Raw genomic sequence first — 9,806 nt, forward strand, 5'->3', positions numbered from 1 at the left:
TCGGACGACATCAGTAGTGAAAAGTGAGGAGTGGCTGCGAAATTGTTGATTGATTGATACACTTCCAATTAGGTTTCCTCAATTACTTTCCTCTTCTCACATCCAATATCATTCCCTCAATCCCATTCCATTCCCACCCCGTCCTCAACAGGAATACTTGCCTTCCTCTTTCCATTCTCCACTCTCTCTGAATCTTCCACCCATGATCCCTCCTCCCTTTATACACCCCTTTGTTCAACCTGTCTCACAGCATTTCTCAGCCCCCCCTCACCCATTGTTATCCTAAAAAAGTTCAGCAATCCCTCTACTTTCTCCTTCTGTGTAGTGTGTTCCATTCCAGTGCCATCATCATCACAGATGGCCTGTGAGTCTCACCCATCGCCCCTACCCTCCTCTACATACCCATCGCCTATTTAGCCACTCTACAATGCACCCTTTCCAGTTCCTTAATTTATATACCTAGGTATAGGTCCCGGATTGCCACTGTATATTCAAGCATTGGCCTCACCAACACTGAATACACCTTCTCATTTACTCTCCGTCCTGTTCCCTTCAGTGTCCTAGCAATCAGCCCCAGCCCTCTCCTCCCCTTTTTACCACCTGCTACACTGCTTTCCCCAACCTAGAACATCCGTAGAGTTACTCCTAGGTACTTGTATTCCCCCTACCTCCTGAATCTCTTCCCCCTTCTAACTATATATTTGATTAACAACTTTACTACTCCTTGTGAATCTGCCACTGTTACTTTAATTATATTTACTTCCTTTTCCATTTGCTCTCTAACAAACTTCCAGCTAATTTAAGTCTTCCTGCATGTGTGTGCTTCCCCCGGAGTTTTATACATCACACAGATATCAGCGAACAGTCTCAGTTTGCTATCAATTTCCTACCACAATATCTTTCATCATGATTAGGAACAGCAGAGGCCCCATAATGCTCTCTTGCGGTACCCCTGATGTCACGTCCCCCTCTTTTGATTATTCAATACCCACCTTCACCTGCTGTTTCCTATTCCTCAGGAAGTCCCCTGTCTAATTCACACCCTACTGTCCTCTAGTTCATAGGCGTGCCTACAGGGGGGGCCAGGTGGGCCATGGCCCCCCCTAATGTAATCACTCAGACCGGCATTTTCTCTAACGCGTTCCTTAATATTCGTATATTCCTGGCACTGTGACACTCAAACTGTGTTTCAGTGTTGCAGCGTGCTAATTAACAATATTTTTAAACATTTTATCGTTCTGGAAATACAGCCGCCTTAGTTTATTTAAAACACGAGGTCCCTTAAAATGGCCAAGCAAAAAAAAAATTACGAGGTTTGTTAAAGTTCTGTTGTCTGAATTGCTGTGTTTGCATTCACTAAAAAGAAGTTCATTTCAAGGTAGATCTGGACCAAGCTATTGGAAAATTCGAGGGGGGAAAATGTGTAAGTATCCTTTAAACATTGTCTATGGAAAAAGAAAACACATTTTCAAGATTTTTAAAATTATACGGATATAAATATTAACTAGTAAACATATCTCGTTGATACTGCACAAAAATATAAACACAATGAGTGAATGTATTTAGGCTATTTAACATTCTAAATTCAGCTTCTGATTTAAAAATTTAGCAGGGCCCCCCCTAATGGAAATGTCTGGGCACGCCTATGCCTCTATCAGACTATCCACCTTCTACATCACCTTATTGTGTGGCACCCTATCGAACACCTCAAAATCAATAAAGATTGTGTCTATTGCCCTCATCCACTGCCTCCACCAAGTCCTCCAGAAGTCCAGAAATCGGTGTCCCACAGAAGAAACTCTTCCTAAAGCAGTGTTGCCTCTCATCCATCCATTCCAGCTCTCCAAATTTTTCTACCATATACCTTGACGTCGTCCGACCAAAGGCCACCCTAAAGCCCGACCTGCAACCGCCAGTATCCGACCCCGCTAACGGAACGCGCCCCTAGCCATGGCCCACCCGAGTCAGACGAGCGCCGCGGAACATATGTATAATCAATGCCCTTGACTTAATCGGCAAGACAAACCGAGTCACGTACATGGTAAATTCAATACACATCTGACGTCGTACCGACCGATGGCCATTAGCCCGGACTCAGCCCGCAGTAATGGCTCCTGCTGGCGGAACACACGCCTCGCCAAGTCTCCACCCAAATGAGACGAGCGGCGTAACCTTGGCGCATGGAGGGAGTGTCCCCCCTCTCCGCACGCCAACGCCTGAGGCAGTTCTGATCAGCTCGCGGCCCGGAGCGGACGTGCACGTACCGTGGGGAGCCTTAAAGTTTTGTCTCTGATTCCTCACGACTGGTAACTTTAGTCATCACCAAATACCTTTTTCAACGTAACTCCCCACGCGACTCCGGGTTGTTTTTTTTTCTACGGTGCAGGGATTAACCCGGCCGTCGTTACTTTCCCAAGTCAAGCCACCGAGTCTAGGGGACACGCTGCGGCCAATCGACCCACTCACGGCTAGACGACAGAGCTAGCCTGGCGCCCTCCCGGAAAACACCCCAATTTTCACCTACAGCTCCTTAGACTCGCCGTGGGAATCGCACCCGAAACCCCGGCTGATGGCAAATGGCGCCCCTGCGTGTGGCAAATAGTGAAAAATAAATTAGCAAGAGAAACACCCGTCAAGCAAAACCGGACAGAAAACAAACCAGGAGAAATCTCAAAACAGAATTCTTCAAGAAATTCCCAACTCAGACAACAAAGCGGGCACGAAACGGCCATTTTGCGGGCGAGAACGGATCAGGTTCAGACAGACGGCGCGTCAATGCGAGAGGACATAGGAGCTTCTCCCCACCCCCCGCAACCTCCAGCTTCGCGTCCTTCGCGACGCGGGAGCAAGACCCCACAGCCCGAAATCCCCTCCCCCCAATGACCGTTTTTCACCTCCGCTTTGTGCGGCTGTCCGGGCGCTCTCGGCCGTCGCTTCGCACGTCCATCCGCATCCCCTCCTCCGCCGCGACCATTCTTGACCTTCGCTTTGTGAGGCTGTCCGGGCGCTCTCGGACGCCGGTGCGCATTGCTATCCACACTCCCTCTCCTCCACTACGCCTGTTCGGTCCTCCGCTTTGTGTGGCAGTCCGGGCGCTCTCGACCCCTACCTTCACACGGGTGTCAGCACCACCCCTTTCTCCCGGCCACTGGAGCGGCGCGCGCAACCAACCTGCCCTCCCAATCGCGATCTCCGCTTTGTGCAGCTGTCTGGGCACCTAGCCTGCGGACCCGCTAAGGCGCGCGCGGAATGTCAACGATAACAGCTGTCCAAAGCACCAAGAGTCGCAACACAACTATGTTTCACCAAACATCCAATGGGAAATGCGCACACTGCAAGCAACCGAGAACCGCCAACTTGCTGACAGGCTCACTGCCTTGGCAAAGCACGTACCAATACGCAGCGCAAACCAATACCATGTCACCAACCAACCAAGCGAACCACGAACAGTGGAACATAGACTGGGAGAAGATTTCGAAGGGAAAATTAGAGACAGGGTATACAATACAACCACAACCCACACTGACAGTGCCAGTCACCGGGAACAAGCCAAACACGTGTTACGGCATGCCGCCATACCAAACCACAGCACAACCGATTGGGCACGACATAGAAACGCGACCTACCAACATGCGCATGTAGTCGGTGCGAACCGCCCCGTACTCATCGAAGTTACCCGAATTCAGTGGTGCGCCTCACGAGGACCCTCGCGCATACCTCCACCAGTGTGAAATCCGACTCACGCGAAGCGGAACCCCAAACGATGAGTGACCCGAGCGGACCAGCGAACAGCTGCGAGGAAGCGCCCTGACATGGTGGCGCCTATGGGGCCGATTCGATATGGATTGGCAGGAGTTCACGGAGGCCTTCAGCCAACGGTTCGATGCAGGCGCGACGATGGTGCAATGCACCGCACAATTCTACGGGAACACACAGCGAGTTGGCGAACCCGTTGAGAATTACGTGGCACACAAGCTACAGCTCTTCAAGCGCATAGCACCACTCGCAGAGCCCACTAGAGCACTCCCCACCATCACCCTACTGTTGAGGGACGAGCTCCAGACGTTCATGGGCGTCACCCACGTAAACACCGTCATGTAATACGTGCAACTCGCGGTGGCGATGGAGCAAAATGTTCAGAGGATGTGGGGAAGGAGCGCACGTGGCCCCGAGCGAGAACGGAGCAGCCCACCCAACCGCCGACACCTGCTAGCAATCCAGGCACCACCACCCCAACCACAACCGACGGCCTGACGCGGCCAGAAGCCAGTGCGAGTTATCAACCGCCGCAGTGCAGGTTAGGATGCTCCCAGGGCAGGTACCACTGGCACAGCGACTGTCCTAGGGGGGCAAACGCCCGGCGCACGACACAACCCGCCTGCCGGCCATCCACCACCTCACACGACCAAGAGCCGATGGGAAATGAGTAAGGGGGGGACACAGATGGAGCCCCCCGGCCGCAATACCGACACGCGAACCAGATGATGCCACGACCACGGCAAACCCACCTGCGACAAGGGCAGCACAATGCGAACCACCCACCACGACACTCACGACAGGACGCGATGATCCCAGTGCCGCACCACGCTCAACCGCCGAGTGCATCCACCATGCCGACATACTCCACATGAGCGCCGGTGACAACCACGACGAGCCACGACAAGTACTGCCTATCACAACACCTCGCTACCGAAGACCACCAGGTATACCAACCATGTCAGAACCCATCACGACACTCACGACAGGACCAGGCGACCCCAGCACCACACAACGCTCAACCGCCGAGCGCACTTACCGCGCCGACATACACCACGCCCAACAGCCTGGCCACAGCGGACCAATCCAGTTACAACAACCCCCCAGGATGGGACAACTCGCACAACCCAGCGACCACCTGCTCCGCGTACCCGTCGAGGTGAATGGACGCCCGACCCTCGCCCTCATCGACACAAGGGCGAGCCAGGTGTTCATCCACCCCTCGCTGGTACCTCCCGGCATCTTCCGCCCACACCAGGGCGAGCTCCGGCTGGCAACCACCACCCATGCCCGCCGGATGATGGGACACGCGAATGTGAAGGTAAACTTTCGGGAGCTAACTACACCAGTGACCGCTGTTGTTGTGGGGGACTTGGGGGAAGAGCTTGTGTTAGGGAAACCAGGCTGACAGAACACGATGCTGTGTTGGAGATGGGGCCAGCTAAAATCAATGTGGGGCGAACTAAGAGATTCGTTGTGTATGCGGTGGGTCGAACACCTAGTCCATCAGGCCCAACCATAACCCTAGACGACCTCCAACACAATGTACCACCGGAGTTCCGTAGTGCAGTCAACAAAGTCCTGCATGAACAACGAGACGTGTTCGCGACCGCCGAGCCCCTACAGCGCACCACTGTAGCCGAGAACTCCATCCCGACCACCATCGACAAACCCATCTATGAATAACCCCGGGGTTATGGTTACAAGGAGCAGAGGATCCTACGGGAGCAGGTCACTGAAATGCTGCACAGTGGGTTGATTTAACCCTCCAACAGTCCCTACAACGCGTGTATCGTTCTGGCCCCCAAGAGGGATGGTATCCTGCGTTTTTGTACTGATTTTCACCCCCTCAACGCTGTAACCATCAGCGCACCACCCCCGCAGATCAGCGTCGAGATGACGGTATCCGGCCTCGGGAGGGCCCGCGTGTTCAGCACGCTAGATCTGAAGTCGGGGTACTAGCAAGTACCAATCAAACACCAAGACCGGGAGAAAACCGCCATCACCATCCCTGATGGCAGGCGATTCTAGTACAGGGCCATGCCTTTCGGGCTCAAGTGTGCACCAGCGACATTCCAAGCAATGATGATGCGGGTGCTAAAAGGGTACCTCGGCCAGTTCGCCCTCGCGTATCTAGACGACGTTATCGTCTTCTCGGAGACATGGGAGGACCACTACCGCCACCTAGCACTCGTGCTCGAGAGACTCGCTACCCACCACCTGACCGCGAACCCCGCTAAATGCCACCTGGGTACCGAGGAGGTGGAATTCCTGGGGCACCGCATCAACGCGGAGGGGAGCCAGCCTCAGACTGGCCATCTCCAGAAGATCGCGACCGCGGAGGCTCCACGTACGAGGAAGCAGCTCCAAAGGTTTATCGGTCTGATCAATTGGCTGAGGGTATACATACCCGAATTCTCTCGTGTAATCGCACCGCTCACCGACCTGCTGTCACCGCAAAGGCGCTACCACTGGGGCAGCGATGCGCAACGCGCGTTCGAGGAGGTGAAGAGCGCGTTCACTCGCTGCCACACCCTTGCACATATTGACCCCGAACGCCCACTCATCCTGCAGACAGATGCCAGGGCCTTAAGGGTAGGCGCCGTTCTGTTTCAAGTTGACCACCTAGGAGACAAGCACATAGTGGAGTACGCCAGCGCGAAGTTCGGGCTTGCTGAGCGTATATACCACAGCAATGAGCAGGAGTTTTTGGCGGTGATCTGGGCAGTAAAAAAGTACCGGCCGCACCTCGAGGGCCGGACCTTTACTCTCCGGACCGACAACCACTGCCTCACCTGGCTCCAGACAATGCAGGGCAGAAAAGGGAAACTCATACGGTGGGCATTACTCCTCCAGTCCTTCGACTTCGTGGTGGAGCACGTGCCAGGGCGAGAAAACCAGCTGCCAGACGCTCTGTCGCGGCATCCAAGCGACCAACACAAGGTCATCGATGAAGAGGAGTGGGAGGACATGCTGCCGCCCGGTCCCAACACCGAACACCTCTCGCCACTAAACACCTGTTTACGGATCACGACAGAGGCCAACCAAACCGACCCACTAATCGACACCGCAACTGACGTCGACCAACGGGACATGACCGCTCAACGTCAATCAACCGAAATGACCCGACGACGACAACAAGCCGGAGACGAACTACACCCGACGTGGAGAGACCAGTGCGGCCGGATATTGCACCTAGCGCTTGGAGCGGCTGGGTCGTGAAATACCAAAAGTGCCTCCCGAGGCGCGCGAGGACGTCTTGGGTTCTACCACAACCACGACCTGGCAGGACACCCTGGTACGGACCAGACACGACACTGAGTCTCCCAACACTACCATTGGCCCGGCGTGGCACGGGATGTGAGGGAGTACGTCCGGGAGTGCGAGGTCTGCCAGGTCCGCAAGGCACGCCGACGCTACGGGGAGCAGCATCAGCACCCACGACAACCGACCCACGCCTTCCAGACCATCGCACTTGACCTGATGAAGCCCTACCCCAGGTCGCCCAGAGGGAAGAGGTTCATACTCGTCGTGACGGATTTGTTTACAAGGTGGACAGAGGAATATCCATGCAGCAATGCCAGGGCGTCCACCATCATCCACCTCATGACGCAGCAGTTCCTGCCTCGGTGGGGCTACCCACGGTCGGCCTTGACCGATAATGGCAGCCAGTTCATCGGCAAGCAATGGCAGGACTGGTGCGCGCGGGTGCATATCCAGCACCACACCACCCCAGCTTACCATCCCAGAGCAAACCCCACCGAACGCAGGAACCAGGAATTAAAGATCCAACTCCGACTGACTGACGACAACTCAAAGTGGGACCAACACCTCGCGGATGCCCTGTTCTGTATCCGCCGTCTTGTGAACGCAGCCACCGGCCACACGCCTGCAGAGATGGTATAAGGGAGTAACCTGCACCTCCCAGGCGAATGGGCCACCCACGGGACGCTGCACGATGGAGAAGGGACGGAGGAACGCAACCAGCGCAGGACAGACATGTATGAAGACGCACGACGACGACAAACGACCTACTCATAGAATATCACCTCCAAGACCACGCGGGAGCCACCCCTAGTCCGAGCGGGAGACCAAGTCTACGCCCGGGTCCACCCGCTGTCTGCAGCCCCCCGCAACTACTGCGCCGGATTGGCACCGCGCTGAAGCGGGCCTTACAAAATCCAGAGACGCGTGGGCATGACCGCATATCTGATCAGACTCGGGGGGCAGCGCATCTGGAAGATCCACCGCGACGATCTACGACTGGCCACAACACCGGGTGAGCTGAGGCCGGAAGAACCCGACCACGACGAGACACACAACGACATGCACGATGATGAACAACAGGTAGCAGACGAGCTTGAACCGGCTATAGGAGAGCATGACCGCGACATCCGAACCAGGACACCAGAAGAGGCCCTCGACGACCTGGAAACACCAAGTGACGCACAAGATCCCACGCACGAGATGACAACATCACGCCAACTAGGACAGATGACCCGTCATGGACAGGTGACCATCACCGACGTTTCACTGAGCGATCTGGAGGGCCTATTGGGAGACACCGCCACCATCATCAACGAACCCGACGACGTGGTACTCGGCGCCGCCAGACAACAACTACAACTCTGTGCGGCTGGGCCAGTGATCGCCCACGCATCAGAGGAGGAGGTGGCAACCCTACCTGAGGGTACAACACCCATCGTGGAGGAACCCGACGACGAGGCAGGAGAAACCCCGGGTATACCCGAACGAAGGAGGCAACCTTACTCTAGAGGGCCATCCAACAACCACGACGCGAGCAAATGCCGTACAACACCGACGGAAGACCACAACAACACCACCAGAACCACCATTTGGACACCTCATGACCCACCAGAAGCGCCCGACGAACCGCCCACACACCAATAGATGAGACCCGCCAGAAACAGGCGGCCCCCGGGGTACCTGGCCGAGAACGATCTCGGGAGGGCCCAGAGGTGCCACCGCGGCCCCCGCTATCCTGAGGGCACGACGGAGGAAACTCGACCACCGGTGGACATGCACTACGACCTGCGACCGCCCAGAGCCCCAACCGCCTGGACATGCTGTGAAAACTAGGCCACCACACCACACCACCACAACACTGCACACCACCACCTACCTCATCACGCCTCCATGTGGTCCCACCAGCCGCAGCCACCAGGTCCAGAGCGCCGGCCCCACCAGCCACAGCCACCCCAGGCGCCAGGATTGGGAGTCAACGACATGCTAGGGGTGCAAACCGCCGCAGAGCCTGATCGCGTGCAAGGCCGGGCTTCTTCAGGAGGGGGGGGGGGGGGGGGCGTTTGACGTCGTACCGACCGAAGGCCATTAGCCCAGCCTCAGCCCGCAGTACTGGCTCCTGCTGGCGGAACGCACCCCTCGCTAAGTCTCCACCCAAATGAGACGAGCGGCGTAACCTTGGCGCATGGAGGGAGTGTCCCCCCCCCGCAAGCCAACGCCTGAGGCCGTTCTGATCAGCTCGCGGCCCGGAGCGGACGTGCGCGTACCGTGGGGAGCCTTCAAGTTTTGTCTCTGATTCCTCACGACTAGTAACTATAGTCATCACCAAATACCTTTTTCAGCGCAACTCCCCATGCGACTCCGGGTTGGTTTTTTTCTACGGTGCAGGGATTAACCCGGCCGTCGCTACTTACCCAAGTCAAGCCACCGAGTCTAGGGGACACGCTGGTGCCGATTGACCCACTCACGGCTAGACGACAGAGCTAGCCTGGCGCCCTCCCGGAAAACACCCCAATTTTCACGTACAGCTCCTTAGACTCGCCGCGGGAATCGCACCCGAAACCCCGGCTGATGGCACATTAAAGAATACGCCACTTTAAATTAACAACACCGTGCAACACAAGTGCAATGTAGGAGTGCCCGGGTCACTCATGTGTGGTTTTTTTAGTAAAACAGCTGTGAGATCTCCACTTGCGGCCTTCAGCCTGATTTCAATAGTGTAATATGTGACTTAATTAAAACTGCCCCAAATTATCATTTATCAAGCGCCACTGGAGCAGTCATCA

This window comes from Bacillus rossius, chromosome 6, assembly GCF_032445375.1.
Source record: "Bacillus rossius redtenbacheri isolate Brsri chromosome 6, Brsri_v3, whole genome shotgun sequence".
Lineage (NCBI taxonomy): Eukaryota > Metazoa > Arthropoda > Insecta > Phasmatodea > Bacillidae > Bacillus > Bacillus rossius.